General features: G+C 44.8%; 1 protein-coding gene across 4 annotated transcripts in view; it reads right to left on the reverse strand.

Moving 5' to 3' along the window:
- lrfn1 (leucine rich repeat and fibronectin type III domain containing 1) overlaps positions 1-23,574 on the reverse strand; it is a 102,611-nt gene that overhangs the window by 71,685 nt on the left and 7,352 nt on the right. For 3 of the 4 annotated variants that reach the window (XM_049725285.2, XM_049725280.2, XM_049725284.2), the window contains exon 1: positions 10,072-10,877. The gene's annotated coding sequence lies outside the window, so the exon portion shown is untranslated. Of the gene's footprint in view, positions 1-10,071; positions 10,878-21,770; positions 21,860-23,574 lie in introns of those variants that run through there. The other variant, XM_049725281.2, reaches the window with a different exon arrangement.

The raw sequence follows: 23,574 nt of genomic DNA on the forward strand, positions 1-23,574 counted from the left end.
ACATTCTTCTTAATACAAGCCAGCGTCTGTATAATTAAAAGACGGCGGCTATAACATCAAACTGTTACATTCGGCTGCCTTTAATAGATTCTTCCTTTGCCCGGCGGGCCCGATGGTCTCGCTGCCAAAATAGCCGCTTCCCGTCTCCGTACGTCACAAACGCGCAGCTGACCTTCAACCGGCTCCCGTGTCATCGTCTTTGACAGGCAGGTGCAGCGAGGACGCCGCGCTGCTGTTTTGTCTTTCAACCGTGAAGTTCGGGACGATGCCGCAAACGTTACGGCCGAGGTCGCATCTCATGTAAGTCAATGTCGCCCACCTGGCCTCGGGACGGAATTGTAAACAAAACAGCCCCAAAGTCATTTGACGAACAATCAAACTTAATTGAGATCTGGACACCTTAAGCAGTAGGATTGTCTTGGATTCAGGGACTACCTGAAAACGCTAAATTGAGGAAACTTCACAAAATTGACCAGTTTTTCAAGTCGGTTTATTGTCCAGGCTTATTATTTGTTGTAACCCCCCCCCGGAATTCTGTAACAAATGCTCTCGAAAGTTGCGAGACGTCTGTGAGGCCATCTGCGACGTGAGAAGGACCTTGGGGAAGGTTATCCCGGTCTGATGGATTCCAGTAATGGGTGTAGCACTCGGGTGATCAAAACTGAACACTTGTGAAGCGGCGGGAAACTTTCAGTAGGATAACAGAATGTTCTTCTAATTTGATGTCGGACTTTGTCTACAGATTTTTTTTTTTTTCACCAAGATCTAGATCCTGAAGGTACGACTCCTCCAGGTCGTACCTTGAATCTGTGTCATTTGAAACAACTACCCAATTCCGGGTCTTTCTTAACAGACCGTGCCAGAAGTGGGACAATAGAGACCATCTAGCTCGAAGCCTTCTCAGATGTGTTTGATAGCGGCAGAGAGAATGCACTACCCCGACTGCTATTTTCTAACCCATCGCACTCGGGTTCAAATCTGAGGTGGGAGTACTTCTCCTCACAGTTCTGCAACAAGTGTGACATTAGCTGGACAGGAGGGTGTGAGGGTTAGGGTTCAACAATAGACGGATCACACGAGCACCCAGATTGCTATTTCAGCTTGTGAGTTGAGGGTGGACCAAAATGTAGTCGAGGAAAGACTATTACTAGACGTATAGCTGCACAAACCAAAGTGTGCTCTTTGTTCCTTGCCGAGAAACAAATAAAGCCACGTCAGATATTATCAGTAGCTCACTAAATTGCCTTTTCAGGCCCTCTGTTTACAGCAATGTCCCCGACTGAAATTGAAATGATGTTGTACGGTGGAGACACAATGACGCGCCGCACGCACGTATAGCCGAGGCGTTGTCGCCGTCACGTCAGTTTCATCCTTGAACTGTCTCATCTGTAATAAAAGCAGACGCTGATTTTCGAGCAATGCACTTTTGAACAAAGAGGGCGGTTTGTGTGGGATTCCGAAGGCGGTCGCGCCGATCTGGCAGACAAACGCTAAAATGTACTTTCGGCGCTAATGCGATTCCGAAGTGTAAATTCAAATGGTAATGAGTCAGAATGGCGCACTGCGATGCAGAAGAGAAGACGGGAGGCGTGAATTCGACTGCGAGTCGTAAAAATGTACAACTTGTGGTGAGGAGCTTTAAATGTCAAGTAAAACGTCCACGGCAGGGGTAATAGAATTCCGCTCAAACACAGTGGATCCTCACCAAAATTAAATCGGTTCAACCTTTAAATTCAAAGTTCCTGTAAAGTTAAAATAAAAATGAGTTATGTTCATGCTAAATTTGAATGATTAAAAAATACGGCTGCATAAATCAAGCGGTTAGCTAGCTAGCTAAAAAAAGAAAAAGCTAGCTAACTGCTCATTGTGAACGTGTCTGAATGTGTTGTGTTCTAGGATTGCCTCGTGAGCAGTCCAGGATGAACCTCGCCTCTTGTTCCAAGTCGGGTAGAATTGGCTCCAGCTCATCCAAGACCCTAATTTGGTTTCGAGTGCTACAGAAAATGGATTTCAGAGGCCGCCTCAAACAGATTGACTTCTGAGGGTCTCAAGTGATCATTCAGTCTTGTGATACAAGCCCAATGACAGAATCATTCTGAATGAAACTGGTCCAGCGCCAAATGGTCCAGCTGGATTTTAAAATGGCCTCTCATAGCTCAGGTTAAACATGCATGACTGAGCGTTGACATTGATACGCTCGAGAGTTGACGGGAGCTGACACGCCGCCGCGATACAATGGTCGCGGCGGCGTTAAGCTAATGACAAAAACGAGGCTGTTGACTCAACACTGGGAAAAAAATTTCGTGCTGTGCTGTCCGCCGAGTCAGCGGACAATTTTCGCAGACAGGGGAACAAGCGGCGAGAACCAGCCGCGTCGTTTAAAACCCCACGACAATCAAAGATGGAAACGTCCGATAGATGTTGATCAAACGGATGGATTTCCTGAGCGGCGTTTGACACTTTGTCAGCAAGAACTTAGACGGCAATGCGCTCAAGTGTCCTTCAGTCGGGAGAAACGAATAGCATTGTGCTGAACAACCGTTTATTTTGGCGACCTCAAGAAAAGTGCTGCTCTAGTCAAAGTGAACACACACTAACTTCATTCAGTCGCTTGGCACCGCCGTCGCCCTTGGGAAATTCGACTCTCTCTCTCGTCGTTGAAAGTAATTGGGAAATAGAAGGCGACATTGTGCCCTAGTGGTTAGCGTGTTTGCCTCACAGCCAAGAGGTTCTGGGTTTGAATCTCTATAGCTATAGCATGCGCTAGGCTATGGAATGTACCAAGGTAAAGTCTGTGATCAGTTAGCTATGCTAGTCATGCTAACAGCAATTTCTCTCGTCGTTGAAAGTAACTGGTAAATAGATGGCGACACTGAGCGCTAGTGGTTAGCGTGTTTGCCTCACAGCCAAGAGGTTCTGGGTTTGAATCTCTATAGCTATAGCATGCGCTAGGCTATGGAATGTACCAAGCTAAAGTGTGTGATTAGTTAGCTATGCTAGTCATGCTAACAGCAATTTCTTTTTGGGATTTTTGTAAACGTGAATGCTACAAACAATTGTGGTCATACATTTGGGTGATTCATTTTTTTGGAACGATTTCTCTCACGAAAGAAAGAATCGTCTTTAGGCTCCTAAAACGAATTCAAACAGTAGCATATGAAGCTAAAGTTGAACGAGAAAGATAAGCGGCGAGTCCGGCAACAATAACTTTCAGCCTTCCGCAATCCGGGCAAGCGTCCAACGTCTCCGCTCATCAGTGACTCAGATGTGTTTGCAACTAACAGTGTGAGTGTCGGAAACCACACTGAGCTTCATCCTTTCAATTTGGACCACCTCCGTCTGTGTCAGCCACAGGTCTGACTTGAACCAACGCCACCGCTGCATCGTCTCTGAATTAGTGTCACTTTGAAATCGCTCTGGGGCCGGCGTTTGTCGCAACTGCGCACCATTAGGCGGCGCAAAGATTTGATGCGTCTCTTTTGGTCGATAAGTCGATATCGAAAAATGCCCGTACACGCGTAATCCTGACATCCTCATTCCCCACCGGCGCTGCTTTCAAACACTTGGCCATTCATGACTTTTGTCAGCTGTACTTTTGGCTGGTTTTAGACACTCGATACAGGATTATGAAATAGTGGCCGCCGTGGATCAATATGGCTTAGAGCAACACAATCGGATCACGGCAATCGCGGTTGAATATCAAAGCGGTGCGTCGCTTAACTGACAAGCAGCCCGAGGCTATTTGCAGCGCTGAACAAACTAACTGAACGTGAGGATATTTTAATTGTTGCTAGGTCAAGGTGATCTTCCGTCACGGCTTCCTGGGCTGGATTTACAAACTACACGTGAAAATATTTCGACCGAACCCAAACCCTTTGGTGTGAATCCTCATTTTTATCGTTTACATCTTATTCCATCGATTGAATCTTCGGGGGGCCGCACAGCGATACTAGAAAATTCTGTTATTAGATTCTGGATTCCAATCTCAGTCCTCCTATACCAAATAACTACAAGAGCTGCCACTAAAAAATATTATTCTACCGATTATTCCATCGATTAATCGGATAAAATGTTTGTTGGGTTCATCCACCCGTCCATGGTGTCCCCAGCTCACTCCTAAACCAAATGAATACAAGAGCTGTCACTGTGGAATATTTTTTTTTATTCTACCGATTATTCCATCGATTAATCGGATGAAATTTTACTTTACGTGAAAGTGTTATAAAAAAATTCTCCGATTAATTTGGAGAGCTCGAGCTGAGACTCAGCTGCAAATAGAGTGCGCTTCAAAAGAATGACTCAAGCACATCATCAAGGTCCCGGTGAGAGATCTACGCTGCCGATGCTAAGTGCTAACATGCTAACTCAAGGACACATCTATTAAAGGAAGTCAACAAGCTTCGAGTATGTCAACAGCCGCCGCCATAATTTTCTTGGCTGGTGCGTCATTGCGATTTCACATCCCCTTGGCAATAAAACTCCACGTAGAAGCTAAAAATAAAAATCCATAGTGAGACTTTACGGGGCTTTTTTTTTTTTTCCACCGAGTCGGTTGCTACATTATGCATGCGCGTGTATTAAAGCGGATGACTTTGAAGCAAACAAGAGAAAGTTGACGCCCGCCACTCTTCACTCCGGCAGAAGAGTTAAGTGCTTTTGCCGTCTGGCAGCCTTTTAATAGGCCGTAGGGTTCAACATCTCCAGCGAGGCCCAGAACAAGGAGGTCTGATGACGAGCGTGCACGCCGGCTCTCGCTGGCAAATACATCAATACGAGAGGGAGCTCCAACAATCGCTCATATGAAGTCGAGTGAATTCACAAAGGCATTATCTCCGTCCTAATGCTCCTCCGCTAGGATGACGAGTGCATTAAACGCCGGCGCATTTATCCACCGGCTCTTGGATTGGACGAGCACAAAAGAACGAGCGAGACCCCGCGCTCGGAGAAGCGCTTCACGCTCATATTCATTGTGCTTATGCATTATTTAATGGCGCTGCCAGCATTTCAAATTCTCATTGAGAGCTTAATTGGCTTTCTCAAGACGGCCAAAAGGAAATGCTTCTCCGGGCCTGGGGAGATATTGATCAATAAGTCCAGATACGGCTGCTGAAAGCATGATTTAAATCAATGTCACCTCCAGGTCAATGGCGGAGGGGCCCGGCCGCAAGCTGCTCCCCTCTGCAAGTTTAATAGCACGAAACACACACTGCCAATGTTTCTCGTCCGCTAACACATTTTAAAACAACTGGATTTTTGTCGTGACATACATATTTAGCTAAGTTAGCAAGCTAACGCACAGAAAGAAAAAAATTGCGTATAGCACAACGGGATTTTTGTTGTGACATACATATTTAGCTAAGTTAGCAAGCTAACCGACAAAAAGAAAAAAATTGCGTTTGGCACAACTGGATTTTTGTTGTAACATACATATTTCGTTCGCTAACTTAGCAAGCTAACCCACAAAAAAGTCTAAATTTGTGTCCACCATTTTTTTTATACCATTTAAAGCCTAAATATTCTATCAATAAGGCTGATAAACATTCACGAAAAATGGAGAAAGGGGTGGGGCTGGTTTCGATGACAAGCCTTGAATTATTTAGAGACTGCGGTCGATGACATCATTGCTCAATCGGAAAATTATGACATGACAAACAATCATCGATTTTGCACGATAAGCAAAATGTCTGCCGATCTGATCCGACCAATCACATTTGCGGAAAGTATACAATCCTTTAAACGACCATTTTTGGGATTAGCATTTAAACGAGTAACCTGGCTACGAATGATTGTTAGCAAATCATTTCCACACGCTGCGCTAACTGACCACCTGTTGATTCCCGCGAGGTGTCCCTAAGCACGAGTCCCATTTAATCTCCTTTGAGCTAATCCTCACAACGCAGCGTTAGTCGACGAGTAGACTAGCAGCTTTAACCTCGTGCTGCGAGAAGAGCCGCTCGCCAAAAGAATTCTTGTAAATAAACAATCTCACTACGGCCACCTCGGAGTTCACGATTGTCATTTTGCTTATCATCAGGCTATTGGACAGACTTTGCCCACATGTTTCTCGGAATTGAAAATGTGTCAGGGCTCCCGCGGCGGCGGACATCTTTAATGATATTATTCGTTTGGATTAGGACGCCGCTTACTGAGCACAGCATGTGGCTCAATATCATCCCTCAAAGCACGAGCCCCCCCAGCCCCCCCCCCCGGCCGCCCCCTTCCTACAACTTGCTGTCAATCTGCATCCTTCCAGCAGACAGCTTGTCCCTCCCTCCACGTCCTTCACAAGCCGCCCACCCGACTATCCGCCGCCGATTCCGGTCGCACCTTCGTGACTCCTTTTGACATGCTTTCCGCCGCTCACCTTGTTTTTCGGCACATGCACTAAATGACATTTTAATTCACAAACATGGATTTAGCAAACAGACTACCTGGAGTCCTGCTGGCGAGACTTTTCATTGCGTTTGACTTTGTTTAATCGACGGAACGCGCCCCCCCCCCGCTTTGCGTTTGATCAATTGATTTTAACTAGACCCCCGAGTTACACAAGGCAAAGATTGCGATTTATTTCAAATGTGCAGTCCGGACAGCTTGAAATGTTAATGAAAATTAACGAGCCAGCATTCTCAGAGGCCTGGTTCAGACGGACAGAATTTTTTTTTTGGGGGGGGGGGGGTTGCCAAATAACTGGCTAGGTCATTAACATCTGCTACACATTTTGGAGATTTCAGGAATGCGTTCATTAAAAGGTAGTCAAAAGGCCAGGCCTACTTAATATCACTCGTCTGGCGGAATTCGAAGTGCAGCCCTTTGCTTTTATCGCTTATAAAAATATTTGTCCTGGAAACGTGGGGTGAAACAAAATTCCATCGTTTAATAAAACGACCCTGGCAAATTCCGCAAGTGTCATTTTGCGGTGGTAAGGCCTACGTTCAATTCACTTGATTTAATTGCCAACACTTTTTCAAAATGTTGAAGGCTAATTATTCTTTTGTTAATATGTCACAGTAAGGTGAATTGATTTTGTGACATCCTAATCAGAACATTTATGCAACCTTTAATATGCAATTGGAGCGTCGGGAAGGGATTGGGTGGGGGGGGGGGGGGGGGGCGGGGGGGGGGGTTGTCTTGGGGAACTAGCTATTTGATTGCTCCTACTTAATTGCCAAGTTATTTTTCCTCTGCCGGCATCCTCCAAGGCCGTCACGGTGAGCAGCGTAATATTCACTAATCCACCATTGTTTATCCGCACCTGAATTTAAAACGAGCTTTAAATAGCAAGTTCATTTTTTGCATCAGAACAAAGCTAATGACCTTCTTCACTTTGTTTGTGTACTAGCGGCATAAAAACATCACACTATAGTAAATATTAATTTTAAAAAAAGTATAATGTAGGATTCCCCCCCTAAAAAAAATCAGATGAATATTAAAAGCCTCTAAAAAAATTTTGAACTAAAAAAAAAAAAAAAAGGCAAATAAAAAATGCCCATTTATTATTATTGAAATGAAGAAATTTGTTGTCAGCTGTTTGTGTTCCACACTTTCCTTTGGGATCAATAAAATATCGACATATGCTAACCTCTCTCTCGTGTTATGGTGTTCCATAACAAATCAGGATGGTGCAAAATAAAAAACAACCTTGTTTGGTTTAGCGCTATTTCAAATAAACTCCGTTTGAGATCAACTATCGTCTGGCAACCTGTCCGGTAAAGCTCCGCCTCTTGCCTGAAGCCGGCTGTGACAGGTTTCAGTTGTCCCTAGTGGGAACAAGCCAACAGAAAAAAGACGGATGGATGAAATATGACTTGACTGGAGGGGGTGGGTGGGGGAGGGGCTTAAGTCGTGCGTGGCATTGAAAAGGTCAAAAACGACCGCTCGAGTACTACCGCAACATACACGACAAATTTTGCCGTGTATATTTCGTACGCAAATGTCAAGGAAGAACATTGAAGGGCGTTAATAGCGAATGTTCGAAACTGGCAAGAGTTACTCGAAGATCTCTAAACAATGAGCAGATGTGTGCGGCTTCAAACGTCGATGTCTGCACAAAGGCAAGTTTCGCTACCATTGTCTTGCAAAGTCGTCTGGCAGATCAATAGCCGGAGTTGGCCGCTGCACTCTCATTCCTGCAGTCTCCGATAACCGTCATCTGGTCCCCGGATTTCATAAGGCCAACACATGACACCCGTACCACTGGCGGCTGGTGTAACACAATGCAATAGAATGGCAAGTGAGAGAAGCCATTAATCTCGAGCCCGCGGACAAGAGGAAAAAGCCTCGAAAGCGCCAGCCCTCTTTGTGTACTTTTGTCGAGTTTTCCACTCAGAACAACAGTCGAGACGGTTGGCCCGGCGAAGAAACTCGCAAGCGGCGACGCTTGGAAATGATAACCGGAGTGCTGCTCAATTGCATTAGGCCGACGTGTGACGGCAAGTGCTGGGAGGGAGCCTCTGCTGTAACATCTCGCAATACACCGAGCGGACGTCGTCAGCCGCCCTTGACAAAGGACGCATGCTAATGCTAACTGTGAGTAAACACAGAGGCAAAGCTCAAGGATAGTGTCCATTTTGGCTTCGTTGAATTTTAAAAACATTAGATTTGACGTGGAGGTGATTTTGCCCTTTCTGAGCGCCCTTTGAACTGTTTAAGACTTCACACGACAAAAAGAATTACAAGCATTGCCTGCTGACATAACAGGAAGTCGGCCATTTTGAATTTACTTTTTCCATCGTTATTTGTCATTTACAGAGGTCGGATTTTAATCGACTCCAATTTGGGTATTTCATCCGATCATCTTCAAACTTTGGGTCTTTCGTCAAGATATTTTGGACAAGGTCAACCCAAGATTCTCCTCAAACTGTTGCCATGGCAACACGCTGCTCGTCAACAAAAACAATGTGATGTTTCCACCAACAAAATGGTCTACACACGATTGGCAATCTCCTCACAAACATCAACCTGGCAATAAATTCAATATTGTTAAGGATTATTGAGCCATTTGTTACACCTTTGAATCATCTTAAAGCGAACAAATGATTTTCATTGAGACATTACACCAAGTCCATCATGAAGTCTCGACCTTTGCCGCACGTTGACATCTAATGTATGTTTCGAGCTGGTGGCTATAAGAGGCATGTGTCACAACATGGAAATGTGCCAAGAGCTTGTGCCAACTTTCATTTTTCACCTTCTTGCATAATTCCAAGCGACAGCTGCCAAGTATTGCGTCTCCATAGGAACACGCTGTCCTTTAAAACCATGTCGCTGCCATTTGCGTTCTTTCTTTTTTCCCCAAGAACCAGCAAGTCTAATGGGGCAAAGAAACGCAGCCGGCCGGTACCCCCCTCCCAACCTCTCGGGGTGATCACAAATGCGGCTAATTCTCCTCCACAGCAAAGGCGGGAGGAAACGCCAAGGTGGCGACGCTCACTTGACTTTGAGCGGAAGCTTATTGCCATCTAACCCCGCCTGGCTCTTTGAGATTTACAACCTCAACCCCCCCCCACCCCGCTGCTGCTTCAAACACGCAGGCGTCTGTTGACGCTGAGGTGATGAAGTGATATTTACCCGGATCAGACACTGACCCCTCTAGCCCCCGAGATGCCACGATTGGACGGGATCAAACTTCCCGGGAGAAATTCCATACCACAGTGATTTTTTTTTTTTTTTTACCTAGAATGCAAAAAATAGCACGGCGCCCCGAGAGTGAGTCAGTGCAGCACTTGGGATGATTTCAAAGATTCAGCTCAGTTAAGGAACAGTGCCCGTCTGTGTGCGGTGCTGATGCAGGAACGCCCGGCGAGCGTGACATTCCCTGGGAAAGCAAAGTGCCTGTTTTAGCCGATTAAACCCTCCTTGGGATGCAGACCTTGGAGTGTCGGGGGGGCCCAGCGGACCTTGGCTAACAGAGCGTAAGCAACACCATCAATAGACGCCTTGATGGCTTCATTGCTCAAGCCGTCGGGCAGCAAAGACAAACCTGCATCACAGGTGCTGCTCCTGAAAATGTTGCTATGCGTCACATAAGTGATGAGTTCCCTCCTCGACCCACCCGTGTTTGCTCCCACTTACCAAAAGTGACACTAATGAAGGGGTGCACATGATTCCCTCCCGCGCTGCCTCCACTTCAAGGGGGGTGGCGATTTGAGTCCGGTAAACGGGAGTTAATGTATTCCAAATTGACGCGTGGCCGTAGAGTAATGGAAGCTGATGAAACGATCCAAAAAGAGATATGAGATGAATGTCTGAGGAAAAAAAAAAAAAAAAAACATTCAAATCCAACCTCTGGAAGATTAGCGACAAAAAAAAAAAAAAGCTCCCCAGAGTCCTTTCGAGGTGGCTTTGCGTCCGAGGTGCGTTCAAGGACCAATGCGCATCACGCTTCCTCCCCACGCACGCGGTTGGATTTTATCTCCCGATAGATCCCACGCGTGTGTAAGGATTGCAGCGGAGGGGGGAATCAAAAAAAAAAAAAGAGAAAAGAAGCGATCCGGGAAAAAAATTGAAAAGATGCAGCAGCCAGGGCGCAGTCAGTCTAACTTCTCCTTTGCGCAACCATGATGGAATCTCCGCCCAAGGTTTTGGTGGCACCGTGGTTTTTTTTCGTCCTCAGCACTCTCTCTCGCTCACTCTCTCTTGGTTGCTATCGCGCGCGGCCGTGCGCGCAGCGAGTTTTGCACAAAAATCACCCAGCCGGCGTGCTCCGTGCAGCGGGAGGGATCAGGAAGGGGGGGGTGAAAAGGAGGAGGAGGAGGAGGCGGAGGAGGATGATAATGGCCGGGTAGTTTACAGAATCCCAGGCGAATCTTTCCGCGCGCGCACACACACAAAAAATGCGCCCTGTGTGTGTGTACACCTGCGAGAATGAGAAGCTGCTGTCACGCCATCATGTCTGGAGGGGGAGGAAGAAGAGGACGAGGAGGGAGATGACGAGGCGGAGGGTGGGAGGAAAGTGGCCGGTGGACACAGTTGCTGGTGCCTTTGTGCACAGTGCATCACTTTAAAGTGATGTCGGCCAAATTCACTTTTCAGTTCGTCAACATCCGCTTAGGGTCGACATTGATTCTCGAGCTTACTGGAGCAGCGTAACGACTGAGGGGACAGTGGCGTAGTGGGCCTAAGTGTTCGTCCCAAAAAAAGTTATGGCAGTGTTGAAAAATGGAACTGTTTCTAACCGGTCTTGCACTTTAACATTGAATATAACCGAACTGCATTGTACGTTTAACCCGGAAAAAAAATAGTTCCTGGATTTTATTATTATTTTAAAAAAGGTTTATACAGGCTGAGTGCAGAGCTAAAAACTTAATTTGGGGGATTATTGGTCAATAAGATTATTTATGGCTTAGTCGTAACTTCAAGCTTTAGGTTAGACGTCCTAAATTGGACCTAATGAGAAATTTGTTTTGCATCAAATTAGTGACATTTGAGTAATATCGTTAACAATCCTCCATTTAAATTGGCAATTTTTCAAATTGTCCTTTGATTGAACGCATGATGTCGGTGATCAGACCAGGCAACAAATCCATTTTCCTCAATGAAATGAATGGAAATTGGATTAATCTGTTCCAACACCAACACATTTCTGTCTGCAATTAAATAAATTGCACTTAACAGTACTAGATTAAACGAAAATGTGTCACGATAACATCATTAAAGTGAATATAAAGAATTAAACTGATTTTGCAACATTTTTGCTAGAATGTAATGACTGCTCCTTCAGGTGCGGACCTCTTTAACCAGCAGGGGGCAATACAATACAGTACAATTAGTTGGTTTTTTTTGCAGACTATAAAGAATATATGCATGCGTTAGTTATTATTACATATTTTGTAGGTGTTGCTGCACCTATTATGTTGAAATATCAGTTGTGTCAAGGGTTCTAATTACCGTAATACCAACGTGAGAGTGTTGGATATCTACGAATTGCACACTTAAGAGACGTTATCCGCTTATTTTCAGATATTCGAAAGTCGAGCCACTGTAGCTTGTCTGGGGTAAAGGGAGAGGGGAGGGGCGGAGGGGGGGATTGAGGTGTTCCTGACGCCCACTGGGATCTTGAAGGTTGGGCTAAAAGGCCTGACACAGGGCTTGGGAGGGAGCTCAAGAGGATTGTTGCTTGTAATAGCTTCCCATATTATTCCATCTTGAAAAAAGGCCACCATCATAAAGATGACCACCCACACCTTTTCATGCATCACCTCGTGCGTCACTTGGCTTCGGGGGCCAAGCGCTCAAACTCCTCTTGGCCCTGATCAATGGAAAGCTGATATTCACTGTGCTGAGAAATAGACACAAATGCCCACCCACGAGAAGGGAAAGAAGGAAAAAAAAAAAGAACAAAAAAAAAAGCGTGCTTAATCCTTTCTCAGATTTGCAAATCCGAAAAACAAACCCAAAAAAAAAATGTGACAGCTGTTGTCTGGGTGCTGCTTGAAATGAGGGCGATGACGGGATTTTTAAAAGACAATCCTCATTTATTTAATGGACCACTTCAAATAGTGGACTTTCGGTACACCTGCACACTATCGAAAAAAATTATTTTTACGACGATGCTAAGTGATGTTAACCAGATTTTTAAAAAAAATTTTATTCCTGTTGACAAATTTAACAACTTTGATTTTTACTATAATGACTAAATAGTAATACTGTGGGTGACTCAAGACAGGGTAGCAAAATGCTAACTAGCATGTTGCTAGCGCCCGGGGTCCGAATGGCAGCAACCATCACAAGGTTTGCTCCCGGTATAGCCCATTGAGCTATTTGTGACAATTAAACATCACACGGGGGTCGCCGCTAATTGGGGAACCAGAGGGAGCCCACGGAGCGCACCTTGAAAACCACAATTCGAGATAAATCACAGGTAAACACGAACGCGTGCGGCTCCAACTTAATTATGGCGAGTCTGCTCCGCGTCCAATTAATCGGCCGGTGGGGGAAAAAAAAACGGTGACGCAGGTGTGACTGCAATGAAATTACGACGCACAACAGGTCCCAAATGTAAACCTGCAATAAAGCGGGAACGCCGGCAAATAAAAGCACGGCAAAATGACGGCGTCGGCGCTCGTTAGGACGCTCGGCAGGTGCGCTTTACATGCTTAAACGGGTCAAATGTAGGCACAGTAAACTTTTATAGGAAATATATTTCATCCTCGGGCCTTGTTGTATTTTTTTGGGTAAATTTCACGCCGGCCGGCACGATCTCGGCTTTCCTGCGGCGTGACAGGTGTCAGTGTTATCTGATGTGCGAGGCAGTTGTAATTAAAGGGCAGAATTTAATGGGCCGAGCGCCTCCGGGGTGTTTCTAATGAATCGCTCGGATGTGAAAACAGCTCATTTTCCGAGAGGAGGCTGCAAACAACAAATGCTGCTCACTTTACCGGCCTCATCGGATAAATCCTCATCCCGCTGTATTTGATTATTAGAGCGCTCCGACTTGCGTTATAAATTGAAAGAAATGATTTTGGGTGCGAATCCAAGCCTCTCTCCGAATAAACGGCATACTCCTAATAGACACCTTTTATCTACTGGGAGTAATTGAATATCAGGATAATTTGGTGGAAAGCATCCTGATGGAGTGCATCAGGATTTCCCGTGATCCCGCGGTGTTACGCACGTGACAAGCGCGTGCCACGTGCAATTAATACTGATAGCGACGGAAGTCCAGGCACCGAGAAAGCTATTTATATCAGCGAGCACTCTGGCGGTAATGCACTGGAAAAAGTGATTGATGGCGGCCGTATTGGGTGATTGTGCGTCTTCACTGGTTGCGGCTCTCTAAAGTGATGAAATGACGATGAACACAGAAAGAAAACCGGTGCGAGTTTCATAAGCGCCGGCTCACACATTCTCATGATGTGATCTCACTCCATTTTTGCTTCGGGGTCGATCCCGACGCGAGAAAACGTTTATTCTGACATCCCTTCACCTTCGTCTGGACGCAAATATTTCCAAATTTGATTCATCCAGATCGGTCCACTCAAGCCCATCGAGGGGGTGTGTTTAATGACCTGCTAAAAAACGCGGGCGTACACGGGCGTGTGTCTATCCACCTACTAATACTTTTTTTTTTTTTTTAACACACAGTTGCCCTTGTCACACTTAACAAATTGCACAAATCAATTTCCATTAAGAAGAGCGAAATTCCTCAATTTCTCCTGACCGGGCCGAGCAGAGCCCGGCGGAGCAATAATGCGACGTTCCATCAGTTCGCCGTGTCAGTGAACGGTCTCGGGTGGATTCCGGGGAAGAATTAGTGCGCCGATTACTAGAATGTTCGCCTCGTGGCAGGGATCAACGCTCTGACTTTAAGTCTTGCGCGCCAGTTGCGCAACCCTGCAAGGTCTGGTTTTTTTTTTCAATAAAATGTTTTTCACAAAATATCGTTTCAGTTAGATTTCGATTTTATTTGTTGTTAATGGGGTTTTTTCCACTGACAGTTTAAAGCCTCCGATTAACCTAACATGATTTAAATTGTGAAACAATTGCGAAAATAACTTGACAGACTTTATACCGGTAAATTTCCCATCAAATTTTTGGCCGAATCAAATCTCATTATAAAAAAAGTAAGAAATATCGTCTTGTTTCTGACCCTCAAATTTTGTCACAGCCGAGAAAAATCCCCTGGAGGCATCCCGGAGGCATGTTTACCGGAGGTGGGCAAGTTAATGGTGAAAGGGGGGGGCCCCCTCTGGCCCTTATTTGCATTCGAGAATTATAATAATAAGAAGAAAAATGCTGTTTTAGGCCCAGCATCATAATTAGAAGACAACCTGAGGATTACGCTCTCGTGCCGCCATGCTGTTGGATGCAACCGATATAGCGTAGGCTGTAATTGGCTCGTCAGCATTGCTCTCCCAACACAAGTAAAACCAAATAAAAGACGCGCGACATTACCGAGGTTACCTTGTTTGTATTCGCACAATCCCTCACTATGGGCGGCTGAGCAATTTCACAGGAAGCTAAAGAAATGACTCCCCGTGTCTCTTGACGGCTTAAATGTAGTATGTACGGGCAGCAAGTGGCGTGCGTAAGTCGCTCCCCGTGCTGTCGGTGACGCAACGGACTGTATTATTTAAAGCACATTGTTGCTATGTGGGAGAAAATAGCAATATAATGGTTTATTTTCGCCATTTCCACACTCAGATCTCAAAACATCTTTTCCCATTGAAATGGATGGGAATGTTATTAATCCGTTCCAGCAATCCACTAAAAATCGTAATGTGTATGAGGAATAACAGCGCTTCACAATATTATTGTACTTTCAATTTCAAATTTCACTTTTGAGGGGGTGGGGGCTGTATCAATATGCTGTTCCGCCAGTTGGGGGCAGCATAAGGAACAGTTTAAGGAAGTGTTGTTATGAATCCCGCTTGAATTCGAAGCAGTCCTTGCCTATTTGCAGCAGCCAATCAGCGCTTGACCTGCCTCGAACAGAACTCCTAACTCATCAGTGCGGCACTAATATTAGCCGTAAAGGACAAAAAAAAAACAAAAAGTATGACTGAGTATACTATATTGTCCGTCTACATGCTTAAAGAGTTCAATTTAAACCACAAACATGCTGGATGACCTGGATAAAATAAGCTAGAGTATAATCTGTTTCATAACAATTGCTTTTTACTTTACTCGTATAAATTAAAAGTCGCCTACTTGGATGTCAGTGACAGTTGGCCTTTAAAAAAAAAAATCACAAAAGGCTGACTGACAGTAGATGTGTCATTTCATTGTCACTGGCTAAGATGACGATCTCAGGTCGTTCTGTACCATTTGTAATGAAATCTAAATGGCTTCTTGTCGTACTAAAAGATATTTTCCTCGGCGATAAAAGGTGCTCACAGGATATCTGGGCCGCTTTTAAGTGGATTCGGACAATATGTTCAGCAAGCCGCCGCCGCCGCAGTGACTCATTGCGGAAATGTGGCCGTGACATCATCGATCATGGCGTAATGAATGCTACGAAAAGAACATTTTGGTTTTGTTTCCTGACAAGAGGAAATTGATGGCGGACAGGAAACCGGCCGCTGACAACAAATGAGTGTGCGCGTCCAACGAGGGCTTTTGTATTTTTTACCTTCAAGAGGACGTCAGGTGCTCTCTGAGAGGTTTCATTTCCTTTGCTCTCCTCTTTCCTTCAAAAGTCACTAACATTGAGGGGGTGCACATGTGTTATAAAGATATTGTATTTTTACAGTGACCATCTTCAATCATGGCAAAGAGGTGGCATCAATAGATTTGGAATTTCTATTTTTCTCTTTTATTATGAATAGCTCAAAACTCAATACACGTTTCTCGCATGCCGCCGATGCCAGGCAGCGGTCGATGGTGCATCCGATTACAGCAAAAGTGGGTCTCCGAGTCCTATTTTGAATCATGTGACGTCACCGGTAAATGTCTAACTAGGTGTCAGCCTGCTGCGAGAGCCCAAGAAAGAGGGCAACAACACTTATTTTGGTTCTGCAATATTATCCATTTGATCAATTTCTGCCTGGCGTCCTTCAAAATCAATCTAGAATCTGTCAGTTTCTCTTGGCAGTATGAAATGTTGTCGTCTCATCACGATATAATAATTAATTGCATTTATAAAGCGCCTCTCAAGACGCACAAGGATGCCGGAAATAAAATAAAATGTAAAAAAAGAAACGCATGGAATTAAAAGTGACAAAACTGACAGAAAGTCGGCCATTTTGAATATGGCGAGGCCATGTATGAAAAAAAATCTGAGTTTTTGGAGATTTTTGTCTGACTGCTCCCAAATCGGAACCACATTTCCGGGACAGATGGTGGCTTGTGTTTGCTAATCATTTTTTTTTACTGCAACTCCATTTTAAACAAAACAGCTTAACAAATAAAAACAACGTTTTCTTATCGGGCAGCAAAGTTTGATGACTTGCCGTAAAACACAAAAGTCTAATAAGACATCTCCTCGCGGGCTGTGCTCGTCCAAATGTCTCGTATGATGAATGTACGTCTTGTGAGTGTCCCATATGACCTTAGCGGTGCCAGGACCCATTCATCACTCGTGTACGTAATTACATACGGAGAGTCCTGCTGGTTTGGGTGATCCTGGATTATATTAGGATCCTAGTTTGTGGCTTTGAATGATCACTAGAATAATTCTTGAACCAAACGAGTATGGCGTCTGGCCATTTTATGCTAGCTAGCGTTTTATGCTAGCTAGTATGGCTTCTGGCCGTTTTATGCTGGCTAGCGTTTTATACTAGCTAGCTAGCTCCCTCGCGGGGCTTTTAAAACAAACCCTGAGCCAAATTTCTAACATGAGAAGATTCTGCAGAAGCCATGCATATGTCCCAAATTGGTGGTACAGAGGCCCACTTATGGCTATTTGCAGATTTAATTGGCTGCGTTAACTACCGCCAACTAATGGCCTGCAGTTGAATATGTTACCTTAAATGGCTTTTTCAGTCAATTCAGATTTTACGACGGCAACTAAAGATGTTTTCTATTTCCTTCATGTTCAATGGCCCGGATATGACCCTCGGAGAATCTGCTGTACCTGTAATCTGTGCTTTAGTCTTCCTAAATGCATTTCCCAAAGAAAAAAAAAATCATGGGAATGAATCAATCAATGCTCGCCGCCACGGAATTGCACAGCATGAGACGCAAGGTAAATATTGTATGTACTAATTTGATCCCAAATGGATCTCGAGGATCAACGTCTTTGCGGTAAGTGGCCAGAAAAATGAGCGCTGACATCAGGGGAGGGGAAAATAAAGGGTGGGAAAAAAAAAAAAAAAAAAACATCTCAGCAGCCGATTTTTCAAGGTGCCATGGCAACAGAACATTCAAAAGAATTTTGATGAGAACAGCAGGGAACAGCGGGCTGATTACAAGCAAGACAATTTGTTATTGCAATTGGAAGAGTGCTCGCGGAGGCATCATCAGCTATTCTTTGCGGCTGTCACTTGTGCAAATATGCCCGACGTGTGGACGGAGGCCACGAGATAAAAAAAAAAAAAAAATGCAATGGTAAAGCGTACGGGGAGAATCGTGTGGCTCGAAGCACATTTCGCCAGCAGCTTGTTGTCACGGCGATGCCAAGTCGACAGCGCTCAAATTGACAGCATTTTGACAATCACTGGGCGTTGACTTGTTTTTTCCCCCCTCCACTCCCTTTCCCTGGGTCTCACTTTCAGAAATCACACACGAGAAAGTGGCAATCATCATGCGTCGCCGCCGCTGTCTCTCACTGTCTCGGGCGGCCACTCGCACTTGGCAATCTCACTCTCCAGTGCTTGGCAAACACCCCGCGACGGAAACGTTCAAAGTACAATGACACACACGCATACTTCTGCATTTTTTTTTTCCTCACATTGAATGTCGTGTCCTAAAGGGGACGGATTATGGAAAATGTCTCTATTAATTGCTTGTATGGAATTACAGTGCTTCGAGTGTCTGGCCACCATGCGAAACGTGAAATTGCACAACCAAGGGATTTTTTTTGGGGTTACCCATGCCAGAATATTTGTCATTTCAATTTAGGTTTAATTGTGTCAATTTCTCTCCGCTCATCAGTACGGCACTGATAGTTGTTTTTTGCAGCGGCAGTACTGTTAAGTTGTTTCGCTACATCCGTCGCTGCACTGTTTACGTAAAGATGACGTCATCGCAACATGCTAATTAGCATTAAGCTAGCGAACTGAAAATCTAAGCTACATGTTAATTAGCATTAAGCTAGCGAACTGAAAATCTAAGCTATTTGCCTGTTTGAAATAAGATCCTCTCTATTCTTTTCCTTAGCCAGTCAACTTCCAGTAAACTGGCGATAAACAATCTGTTGCTTCTTTTTTTAAAATATTTTTTTGGTCTATTTATATAATAAAAGTGACTTGATCTGAGTTCACGTCACCATTCAAGGCTTTCTGTCTCAAGTTGCCCTCGCAAGTTAAAGCAAATAAATTAATAAATACAACTCGGTCAAAAAGTCACTTCTCACTTGTATCTCAAATCCTAATTATTTTTAATCCGTGCGGTATTTGAACCGAAGCATGCAACAGAAACACCTGGGAGCGGTTTTCATTTGCGGGAAAACATCGTGAAAAGTTGTACAGCCGCTTTCCAACGGAGAATCGGCAACATAATGATAACTGATTTTAATTTCACTTAAGATGGGCCCTGTTGATAAAGCATCCAAATCATTACTTCTAATCCCCGTGAAAGCAAAAAGGATTACATCGGATTTGGCCCCGCGCCGCCATGTCCGTGGAGGCTTTTTATCTCCCTCCGATACAATTGTTCCATATCGAAGCAGAAACCCCGTTCCTTTTTCCACTCCTATCCGGCACAAAAAGGTCAAATGAGTCATCAAACTTTGCGGCGGGATTATCCTTGTCATACTACGAACTTCATTTTAAGTTACTTCTCAAAGCGTCGTAGCTTTTATAGCCTATCGGAGTCCAAATAGCAGCGCTAGCTTAAGCCAGAATCGAAACACGTGCTATTTCCTGACATCTCATAAATATGCATCTCTCAATAGCATTTGACTCCTCCGTTACAAACCATCATCACAATCTAAGTGCTCCTAATGAGAGCTTTCCCACCTCTTGCCTGTTTTAATTACAAAAGGGCAAAAATAGCAGCGTAGCAAGACGAGCTAGCGACAGCTTCCAAGAAGTACGCGCAGTTGGCGCATTCGCACATGAGAAGTGGGAATCCCAAAGCAAATTTCAGGAAATTGTATTCTTTTATTTCCACCAGTCGATTCTCTTTATATCAGGTCAATCAGATTTCAGCTTCTATGTCGATCCATTTATCGGCCACCTGCCGATATAGTGGTACTGTAACTTTACATCTATAACCACTGGGGCTGTTTTAACCAATCAGATTTCAGAGGTGTCCTCGTGGGAGGGGCAAGTTGTCACAGTGAGGTTCAACTAGCAAAACGCATTTGTAGCCACCTGCGCACATTCAGGCATCGAATAATCGGCATCTCTGATGACTATAAAGCACTTTCGTTATATTTGTGACACAATCGGACCAAAAGATTGATTCTGACCGGCTCAAGGAGTACACAGCGGCATACTTTAGTGCCGTTATTATGCTTTTTTTGTGTAGTATTGACGGTTTCTATAATTGCTCCGTGGTATCAGCGGTATTAAGAGTCGGATTAAGTCGGGCAAATCCCTACTGAAGGCCCAGGTAGCCAACGCGCAATCCGCCGCTACAGTAGATGCATTAATTCAAGTTGTAATCTTATCAAAACGACAAGCGGAAATCCCAAAGCAGCCTGGCAGGTGAGCGCAGCTGGAAGCTCGTCATTGGCTGGCCTGATGCCATGACGTTGAATTTCGGGAATAGATGAGATGATAAGTGCAACTGCGGCGGTGGGGAAAGGTCCGACGAGGGCCCGGAGTGGCCCCCGCCCCGAGAGCGACTAAGTCTGCGCGTTATCAGTTCGGCGGGCTTAAAATCGGTCGCCGGCTAAAAGGTTTACGCGGCTAGCTTTGCTGCTTGGGGTCAAATCGTCGAATCATAGAGGAAAGCTCCGGAGGCCCGTCGAAACAGCTTCACCGGAGAGCTTCACTGATGAACACAAAATTCCGTCGATGACAGATGGCGGAAGCTCCAAATTTGATCACCGTGGAGGCTCCGCCTTGGCAAAGGTGCGCTAGTCGCCGCGTCAGCTAGCATCCAATGGGGGAAAAACGTCGTGTAATGTCATCACCGCTAGTTTGACTTCACAGCCTGGCCGCTGTTTGGTTTGTGCACTTTGCAAAGCTAAACCGAAGCTCGGAAGCAGCTGTTCTTGCACCGCTCGTAATTGGAAAGTTGAATGCTACGCCTCTGGAGTAAAGAAAAAAAAAGAACTGGGATGACTGTGTGCTTTCTTGCTTGATCCATAAATCCCCCCCCAGTTTGACAATAGCGCCGCGGGTTAAACAGCTGTCATCGCTTGCGCACCCCAATTTGGAAAACGGCGCCTCGGAACATCAACGCCAAAACCTAAAAGCAGTTCTGGCCTGTCGCCTGTTTTACTTTTCTACCCCTGACATGTGATGGAGCCCCCTTTTACTTTGATACCTCATTAATTTCCCCTGGGGATGGTCGATCAATATTCAATAGCTGGTTCATTGGCCCGGCCGCGTGAGAGGTGCAAAAAAAAAAAAAAAAAAAATCAAAAGGCTCTGTTAGGAGTGATCAGGATGACGTTTGGGGGGAAAAAAAAAAAAAACGTCTTCATCAAACTGCGTTGGTTTAACATGAATTCATTTGGGGACCGTTGGACGCTTTATTAGGTACACTTCACCACCACGTGACGTTTAGTACGAGAGCTTCAGCCAGTACACTGCCTTTCAAAAATCTAACGAGACTGGCAATCAGGGGATCGCACGCACCACTGCCAAGTCGGAGTATTTTGAAATCAGCACCAATTAGCACACCGACAGACATATGCCAGCATATTGGGGGGGGGTTAGGGTTAGGGTCCAAAATAGTTCATGTTGGACATTTTTTAAAATGCATTAATTAACTTTTTTTTTTATACAGAATGCATCAGTAATAAAATGCTAAAGTTAAAAACTGCTGATGGTTGAATATTATATATATTCTAACAATATCTAAAAAAATAATATAATAATACATAATATATATAATAATATTTTTAAAAAATCTAAAGAGATCAATAGTAACGACTTTTTTGTAGACAAGTAAAATGTGGCAAATCTGAGAGAGGGACGACTGCGCTGTTGTGGGAGCGGCTAGAGCGAAACTCAATCACGGCCAGACACAAATTTAAACTAAAAATCTGGTCTTACCTGTCGAGCGTTGCTAGTTCCGCGTTGCTTCGGCGTTTTCGCAGCTGCAGCGCATCCCTTAGCTTAGCTTGCGATAATTTTACATCTACCTGTTGACAAAAGGAGGCCGAACATTATCGTCTACTCCCCGCCATTGTTTCAGCAAAGCGCTTTGAACAACATCAACACTGACAGTGGCCATGTTTTCTGAAATTAAAAAGGTAAGAGGGTGAAAAAAAAAAAAAAAACTGCCTACTTTTATAAGGCAAAAAAAAAAAAAAAAAAGGTGATGAATAGCACCGAGGATGTTCCCCCGGCGAGTTTGACTTTATTGTTCGAATCAGAGAAGACGACGAGTGTGACGAGGAAGATCAACCGGCGTTTAATCCTGCTTTGGTGCGACTGCACGGGAGTTCTTTGGAGCAATTAAACGGGCTAATGATAGTTGAGTCGGTGTGAAATCTCCTTGAAATAGCGTGACGGCGTGGTTACTGCTCCGCAGTGGCCACAAACACACACACACACACACACACACACACACACACACACACGCACACACACACACACACACACACACACACACCTACTTGTTTATAGCCGTTTGGGTTTTTGTGGGTGACCTTCCAGAGGCGACAGCCAATTTTTTTTTGCTGTCATACGGCGAAGCGTTGGCGCTTTACAGGTTTGTTGGCCATGTTTTTTTGTTGACGGGCAGTCAAAGTTTGTGTACTTGCTGTTGGGTGTCTGTGGTCAACAGTCAAGGCGTTGTCAAGGAGATTAAGCGTTGCGGTCAAGCGACGACATGGTTCCTTTTGAGGAATGAAATAAGGTATTGATTTTTTATTTTTTTTATTGTGCGTAACTACAATAGGCAGCTTTTACCAATTTTGGTGGGGAACCTAAAATAAATGACTTACTCACTGGCTCAAAAATATTTACTTTCACTGAATCACACGGTTTGGAGCACTTTGATTGTTTTTACCGCGACGTCAAAGCGCAGCTTTTGTTTAATGAGCGACACCTCAGAGGAGCTAAGTTAGCATCCCCGCAAACACAGAGCACTTTGTTCTCGGCGTGGCGTCGGCGCGCGTTCCGGCATGAAAGGAGGTCTGGCCTCGCGTGGCGCAATCATCTCCAACAAAGTATCGTCGCTGAGAAGCCAGGCGTCGTCGGCGAGACTGGAGAAACACGAGCGCCGGTCATAAATGAAAGTTTGCTGCTGGAATCACAGAGTGGAAAGTGGAGAAGCTGTCAGATGGACCTTTTAACAATCTGCCGGTGTGTTTGTGAGATTCTTTTTTTTTTTGACAGCTTCTGAAGTCTCGCACACACAAACCGAGTGAGTGTGACATCGTGAAATTCCATTTTATTTACCTGTCAGGACTTTTCATCCCATGCTGCATTGGGGGTTCGAGCCCGCTCGGCGCCCCGATAACCAGCCGGGTGTTTAATCTCTAATCTCATTTGGCAGGTTTTAACTGCTGATCTCCGCCGAATAGAATCAAGGAAAAAAAATGCAAGCCAAGCAGCAGCGGCACGTAGATAAATCGTATGCTAATGATGGATTTTTCATTTGAGAACAGCTGCTGGGAAAATATGAAAAGAGCCGCATTGCTTCGCCACAAGTAACTGTCGGAACAGTCGATGAGTGACGATTATGCCGGCGTGCCCCAACACTCTAAACAAATCTTTCACGGTAATTGCGGAGCATTTTGTCGAGTCGGAACAATACGAGAGTCGTCGAGTGCGGATACAGACGCTGGTGCGGGCTCATCTGCCGACGGGCTAATTGGCTCTGACAGTCTTGTAATTGGGAGAAGCTTTC

Source organism: Syngnathus scovelli, chromosome 7 (genome assembly GCF_024217435.2).
Source record: "Syngnathus scovelli strain Florida chromosome 7, RoL_Ssco_1.2, whole genome shotgun sequence".
Taxonomy (NCBI): domain Eukaryota; kingdom Metazoa; phylum Chordata; class Actinopteri; order Syngnathiformes; family Syngnathidae; genus Syngnathus; species Syngnathus scovelli.